The sequence below is a fragment of the Triticum aestivum genome, chromosome 6B, assembly GCF_018294505.1.
Source record: "Triticum aestivum cultivar Chinese Spring chromosome 6B, IWGSC CS RefSeq v2.1, whole genome shotgun sequence".
NCBI lineage: Eukaryota > Viridiplantae > Streptophyta > Magnoliopsida > Poales > Poaceae > Triticum > Triticum aestivum.
This window is the reverse complement of record NC_057810.1, coordinates 71,454,159-71,462,325: the sequence shown is the minus strand read 5'-3', so window position 1 is coordinate 71,462,325 and position 8,167 is coordinate 71,454,159.

Below are 8,167 nucleotides of genomic sequence, written 5' to 3'. Positions count from 1 at the left end.
TCTGCGGCGTGACGTCACACCACAGCCAAGCCTTTATTAGAATCGTTTTTACTGTCCCACCTCAGCGTGTTTAGCGAGTCGGTTTCTTTGGCACGTCTTGTCAAAGCAGAGATCGTGTCCCCTTATTCCGGGATTCTCATCAATACGAGTGTGGGTAACCCAGTCGTGCCCGTTGGGGCGCCTCCTCTATCGAAGGTGAGTCCCGAACGGTCATGGGGAGGGCTCTTGGTATTCAACCTCTTTATAACGAGACCAAGGCCCGCTCCTTTCTTTCAATTTCAATCAAATCCGCCCCTCGCCTCGAGTTCCAACACCCAAAGCTCTAGATTTAGGCGCTTCGGACCTTGGAGGATGTCCGGCTCTGACCTGCAAGGCCGGTGATTGCCTTCCTCTGTCACGGAAGAAGACGTGCTAAAGCTGAGAGACACCCGGTATCTAACCGGCGAAATTTTGCACAGGCTGCCTGCCCAAGGGCAGGTTATTCCTACTCCCAAGCCTAGTGAGAGCGTGGTGTTCCTGTCTCACTTCCTTTAGGCTTCCCGACGGACCCCTTCGTGAGGGGACACATGTTTTATTATGGGCTGGAATTTCATGACTTGGATCCGGAGTCCATCCTCCACATCTCATCGTTCATTGTCGTATGTGAAGCCTTCCTCCGCATTACCCCTCACTTTGGGTTGTGGCTCAAAACCTTCAAAGTGGATCCGAAGATGATCAGGGGACAGCAGGCAGAGTGCGGAGGGGCTGTTATAAGAAAGAATGTTGACGCTCCATGGCCCGAGGGCTCTTTTCAAGAGGAGCTTACTATGTGGCAATGAGAGTGGTTTTATATCACAGCTCCTAGGGGCACCAAATGGGTGGCGCCACCTGCCTTTCGCTCGGGTCCTCCACCGCGGCTGGCGTCATGGGTCAATAAAGGGCTCGACTGGGGGCCGTCCAAGGACGTGCCCTTGTTGTAGGGCCGTATTCGAGACCTCCTAGAGAGAGAGATCAATCTGGTCGTAGTAGCGCAGGTCACGCTGATTCATCACACCCTGCCCTGCAAATGTCGCCCCCTCCGCATGTGGGAGTTCAATCCGGAGGGACCACGAGCTCTCCAACATCTTATGGGCGTAACGCCCGTGGAGATGTACGAACTGTTCTTCGGATCACAAGCAATGTGTCCGGACTTGACCGAGGACGCAGGTCTAAGCAGCAATCGCCCGGATACTCAAGTAAGTAGTCCTATACCCGGACATGCTATCCGTATATCTATCATAAACTTGCCTTTAAAAGAGTTGTCCCTTGAACAGGAATGGATAGCGAAAGCAAAACTGATCCGGTGTCCGGCCCCCCTCCCTGAGACCACACCGGATCCTGTGTTAACCAGGATGCTAGAGGCTGCGCCCTTTGAAGAAGGCGAAGGGGGGAACAAGGGAGCTACTTCCTCCGTGAAGGAGTTTATCGAGAAAGGAGGGATCGAGGATCCCTCCCTCCAAGGGGAGAAGAAGACCGCCTCTGAAGACCCGGAGACCAAGGCCTCGAAGCGGGGGAAGAAATCTTCGCCAGAGGGTCCTACGCTGGGAGATGCCCTGGCCGCACTATTTCCTCAAGGAGATCAGCCCTCCAGCGAGCCGTAAGTAAAGAGGGGTCGTTTTCTTAAAATGAGAGACATCCCTGTTTTATTTTTGAAGATAACCGAAATTTGTCCTTGTAGTTCGGATCTCAGCCCTTCTCAGCAGAGCTCTTCTTCAGGGGATCTTGATCCGGAGATGATGGAGAGCGAAACGCCTCCGCCTGCCATACTGTCATGCGAGGCAGGCGACACTGAGTGTCACATCCCTAGCTTCTGTTGCTGCCTAGTGTTTGCATCTTGTTGCATCATGTTTAAATTTTATTTAAGTTGAATTGGGGATGAAAGAACCCCCAGCACCCCCCTTAAACCAACTAGGGTTTACTAAAATCATTTTCAATGAACCCAAAATGCCCTACTAAAATGTTCATCATCTTTGCCTTGGTCTAGAACCTCTGACAAAAATGGTGCACACTTTTCTAGGACAACAGAGGGTCACTGGATTAAATCATTAGTTAATTGCATTTGGGCATTTAAATGCTAGTAAATATTTTAAATGTCCAAATAATCCCAAACCAAAATGTTCCATGTTGGATATATTCTAAACATTGGGCATGCACAGTTTAGTGATTTTTGAAAGTGCCTAGATATTTTTAGTAATGCCACAAACTTACAGAGCAAAAGAAAAATAGAAATAAAAGAAAGAGAGAGAGAGAGAGAAGGACCTACCTGGGCCACTTACCTGGCCAACCCAGCCCACTGGCCCGATGCCAGTCATCCCCAACCTCTGCCAGTAGGCAGAGGAGGGACAACGCACGGCGCACGCGCGGGCGCCACGCCACCAGGCTGCCTACCTGCGTCGCCTGGCCACCGCGACGCCTCGCATCTTCTCCTAGGCGCCGCCCCGACCCCCTGGACCCCCTCGCTCTCTCCCTCTCCCTCGTTCCCCTCCTCTGTCTCGTTCTCTCACGCACACCTAAACGCGTCATCGCCGCCGTTCGTCACCACCGCGGCCACCGGCCAGCGCTAGACCCATGGACCAGCCCCCGAGCTCCACTGTGCCACCCTCGTCCTCTCCGTGAGCTCACATGGCCGGAAGAGCTCCAACGCGCCGTCCCCGACCACTTCTTCATCGTCGGCCGCCGCGGATCTCCATCGCCGACTCGCCGCCGTCCGAGCTTCCCCGAGCACGCCGAGTCCACCACTGCACTCCACGTGAGCTCCTAATCATCCTCCCCCTCTCCATTCTCTCTCTAGCATGCCGTAGCCGCCGCACCTCTCTCACCCGACAGCATGCCGCCGCACGAGCTCGTCGCCGACGACGCTCCAGTGGCCATTTGGTTCCGTGCGTGCCTCCGTTGGGTTCGTGAGCTCTCATAGAACGCGTAGGTGCTAACCGTAGATCCTCCCATGCTCGGCGTCGTCATTTTCATCGGCGCACGAACTCCAGCCGCCGCCACAACCTCGCTTCCGGCGAACGCCAGCCACCCCACACCCTTCCGTTGGTTCCCCTGGATGCGCGCGGCCACGGGCTACCTCCTGGTGGCCTTCGCGCATCCAGCCGTCGCCCGCAGCTCAAGTCCGGCGAGTAGCCGCCGCAGTTTAGGTCGCCGCCGGCCTAACTCTGGCATGCCGACGTGGCCGCGTAATTAGTGCTAATCAACGCCAGCTAAACCACCCTTAGACACTGACAGCGGGCCCCGCAGCAGGTCAAACCCCGAGTCAATGCGGGATTAGTGTATGTCTCACTGACTAGTGGACCCCACAGGTTAGGTTTGACCCTGTTGACCTTGCTGACGTCACGCTATCATCATGCTGACGCAGTAAGTGATTTTTTGGATTTTAATTAAACCAGGAAATTCCAGAAAATATCCAAAACTTCTAAAAATCATATAAAATCAAACATAACTCAGAATTAAATAATTTATATATAAAAAATGATCAGAAAAATCCAATCTATCCATCTGTACCATTTTCATGCATGTTAGAACAACTTATGACTACTGTTTAGGACAATTAAATTAAATGGCATGTAATAAATCACATATGGAGTTTGAATTTGAATCTTTGATTCAAACCAACTTCATTTAACTTGTTGCTAGTTGTATTAGCTCAAACCATAGCATATTGCCATGTCACATTCATGCATCATATTGTTGCATTGCATTGATTGTGTTCTCCCTTGTTTGCTGGTATTTATCCCCTCTCAGTAGACGACGTTCCGACGATGAGTTCGATGACACCGATGAAGAACTATATTATCTTCAGAAGTGCCAGGCAAGCAAAACCTCCTTGTTCATTCCGATACAATCCCACTCTCTCGCTCCTGCTCTCTTTTACTGTATTAGGACAACACCGATTCAACTGTTACATGCTGCTGTAGTTGAACCCCTTTATCCTCTGCATGACCTGTCATTGCCACAGTAAATAGATGAAACCCACTAGCATGAGTAGGAGTTGTTTGAGCCCTGATGTGCCTACTCATTCATGCTTGTTTGTCATGCCTGCTACTGCTTAGAGTTGAGTCAGGTCTGATTCATCGGGGATGAATTGGAGGTGTGTGAACATGTCCTACTGTTGAGAGCTAAGTGTGTGAACACGATTTGGTAAAGGTAGCGGTGAGAGGCCATGTAGGAGTACATGGTGGGTTGTCTCATTGCAGCCGTCCTCAGGAACTGAGTTCTGTGTTTGTGATCCATGAACAGTTACTACCACACATTGGGCTCCGGCTTAATGCTCTCTCGACTTATTAATCAACTCGATCTCTGTCCAGGAGTTGCAACTAGTTTCTGGTGTTTGTAGGTAGTGTTAGTAGTCTACCAAGTGGCACCCGGTACAGGTGGGCTTGGGACAGACTAGGCACAGTGGCACGGTGTACCAAGCTAGATCACCCGGATGGTGGGCTTGGGAACCCTGCTCACATCGTTTGGGGCCGTGAGCGACACCCCGGCCGGATCTCCTTGCGGATGGAACCCGAATAGGCGATAAACCTGGACGAGAGACTTGTGTGGTTAGTCAGGTCGTGGCCGACACCCTCGCTGGGCTTCCGCTTGAAGGTTGCCGAGTACATGTCGTGTAAACGGCGGTAAGTGGTGAGAGCGTGTGTGAAGAAGTACACCCCTGCAGGGTTAATATGATCTATTCGAATAGCCGTGTCCGCGGTAAAGGACTTCTGGGTTGCCTGTACAGTTCATAGACAAGTGAAAGTGGATACTCTAAAATACGCAAGATAAGCGTGAGTGCTATGGATGGCGTTCTCGTAGGGAGACGGGAGCGGATCCATAGTGGTGTATTGATATGGTGAATATGTGGACTCGTGTGCGCCACCTCAAAAGAGTTACTTGCAGTCGTAGTTCAGGATAGCCACCGAGTCAAAGCTGGCTTGCTGCAGTTAAACCCCACCATCCCCTTGTTGATAATGATGCATATGTAGTTAGATCTGATGTAAGTCTTGCTGGGTACATTTGTACTCACGTTGCTTAATTTATGTTTTTGCAGAGAGACTTCAGTCTCGCTAGTAGTACCGCGTGGACTTCGACGTTTAGCTTGTTACCTCAGCTACGATCTTGTGCCTTCGGCAGGATCTGGTAGATAGTCAGGCTTCTCAGCCTTTTTCTTTTGTAGATGTCTGTACTCAGACATGTTAAGCTTCCGCTTGTGCTTGACTTGTATGCTCTGAATGTTGGGTCATGAGACCCATGTTTGTAATATCTCGCTCCTCGGAGCCTATTGAATAAAATACTTGAGTTGTAGAGTCATGTTGTGATGCCATGTTGTATTTGCACATATCGAGCATATTGTGTGTATGTTATTGAAATGCTTGGTATGTGTGGGATCTGACTATCTAGTTGTTTATCCTTGGTAGCCTCTCTTACCGGGAAATGTCTCCTAGTGCTTCCACTGAGCCTTGGTAGCTTGCTACTGCTCCGGAACACTTAGGCTGGCCGGCATGTGTCCTTCTTCGTTCCTGTGTCTATCCCCTCGGGGAAATGTCACGCGATGAATTCCGGAGTCCTGTTAGCCCGCTACAGCCCGGTTCACCGGAGTCCTGCTAGCCCAGTTGCTACAGCCTGGATTCACTCGCTGATGACCGACACGTTCGTTGTTGGGTCATGTATGCCTGTCCCTGTAAGTTAGTGCCACTTTGGGTTCACGACTAGCCATGTCAGCCCGGGTTCTTTGTCATATGGATGCTAGCGGCACTATCATATACGTGAGCCAAAAGGCGCAAACGGTCCCGGGCCAGGTAAGGTGGCACCCGTGGGAATACCGTGCGTGAGGCCGCAAAGTGATATGATGTGTTACATGCTAGATCGGTGTGATTTAGGATCGGGGTCCTGACAGCTTTGGTATCAGAGCTTGACTGCCTGTAGGATTACCAAGCCAAACTGGTCGAAGTTGAGTCTAGAAATTCTTTAGTTATATAAGGGAATTGATAGTGGGATGGAACATAAGGCTCTTTTACTCCTTTACCTTATGCCCTTCTGATCTGAGTCATCTTATCTTTTCCTACGGGGTTAAGGAACTAGGCTCTCTCCTTCTTCTATCAGGATCACGTGTTACTAATCCGTAGACTTATAGTATTGTTGGATTTAAGTCTCAATTCAGTTCCTACTACTTCTGTATGTTAACTGTTGATCTCGAAACCTTGATATTGTGCTTCTGAGTGGCTATGCCACCATTTTGTAGGATGTCTTAAATCCTTTGGAGCATTTACAGCCGTTATGTTGTCCGAGTCATCCCAGGTTTCTTAATAGTCTGAAGCATTTGCAAAATCCCTTCCTCCTGTTCCTGATGTTCCTTTGGGCCAGGTTAATCACACTAATTGCTGAGTTGAGGTACTCTATTGCCTCGACATATATGTCGGAATTATTATTATGACCCTAGGTATCTAGAGTATCACCTAGTAATCCAGCCATGCTTTGTGTTCCAAGTGTGATGATTCTGGCCAACATTCTCGAAAGCATCCCGTGATGCCACTTAGTAGTAGGTATTCTACTCCTGGGTCTTGAACCCGAAACTCACCCTACTCACTTCATGTTGATAGTGTTTGCTCGTTCCTTTAGGTTATTAGTAACCTTTGTGATAGTCCTCGAGGCTCGTAGTATTTCCTTCTTCCAAATACTATGAACCACTTATGGCAGAAGTTCTTTGAACCAAGGATCACCACCAGAGTGCTCCTGATGAGTTCTCCATTCTATATTGTGACTCTGCCAGTTCTACCTTTCTTCATGGGTTATCCGGAAGAAACATGTTGAACTTGTTTGACATGCTAATCTATGCATCCACAACTCAGAAAATCATATGTTCTTTTGATTTGTCCCTCTTTAGTTGTTTTCTGGCCCTTGTCTATCAATTGATAGTCAGGAGTGATTATGCATTCGTGTTATCGATGCTTATTATTCTTGTGGTCCGTCAAGCCATTCTATTCAGGATGACTAGGAGAAACAAACTCCAGTACCTCATCCATATTTAGGATTGGGTCAAAGCAGTTGTACTCCGCAGATCAAAATACTAATCCAGTTTTTGTTCTGTTCCACCCTGGAGTGTTACCATCTTTATATTAAGATTATCATGGGAATTGCATACCATCCTATGAATTCTTGATTTAGTGATACTCTCGCCATCATTATTCATTCCTCGGTTTCGTGTTGTCGCAACCGGAATGCCGAAAAGTGAACTATGATGTGTGAAGTCAATACTCCTAGCAACTGTGTTGCTTGGTAGTTAATGGACAACAATCTCATCCTTAGCGTGTTGATTATTGAATCGTCACCCTAGGGTTGATCGTGCTACCTAGTCCTTACTTCTGGTGCACTTCTCGATCAATGAGTTAGGATTGTGCCAATCCCTCGATTATTTGATCATATCATCTTGCCCTGAAAAACAAGATTGTTCTCGAGCTTAGAAGCATACCGGTGGTTCGTGATTTTCCGATTATCTTCTCGGAAGTATCACCAGGTTGTCACCTGACCGCTATGTTGAGTTGTGAGATAGTTGGTTTTCTGTAACCACCCCTTCTCCAAGAATCCGTGTTGGATACCCTGAGCTAGTTGGTTAAGCTAAACAACAACTTGGAGAGTTGGAAGATAAAGCTTGTCCGACTTAGTTCATTCCAAAGGGATATCCTTGTGCGTGTGTGTTGAAGAAAGATGATATCTTTATTGGTTGATCCTCGTGATCAATTGTTGGATCTATTATCTTACCCAAACCTTTGATTTGAGTATGGGCTATCGTCAAATCAAATCAGAACCAATGATGTTCGTAAAGTTGTCTTACTCGTGGTTGTTCCTCGAGCATACACCATTATATCTTTCGGGTCTGACCAATGCTATCACCTTGTTCACATAATTGTGGAATTCCACTAATATGGAAACATGGATGAATTGTTGTTGAGCCCATCAGCAGCATTTTGCCTCCTCCATGATTCATGTTGAACATCAACCTAGTGTTGGAAACTTTGTAAGCAATGCCTTCGTGTTCCGTTCATGAAGCTTGTTCTTGGATGGAAGAAGAGACTTCCTCTAATTCACGTGCACTTGATGTAAGTTGCCGCCGTAGATCTGAGAAAGATTATTTTGCTTTTAGGGAATCGTTCCAAGTTGGTCATGCACA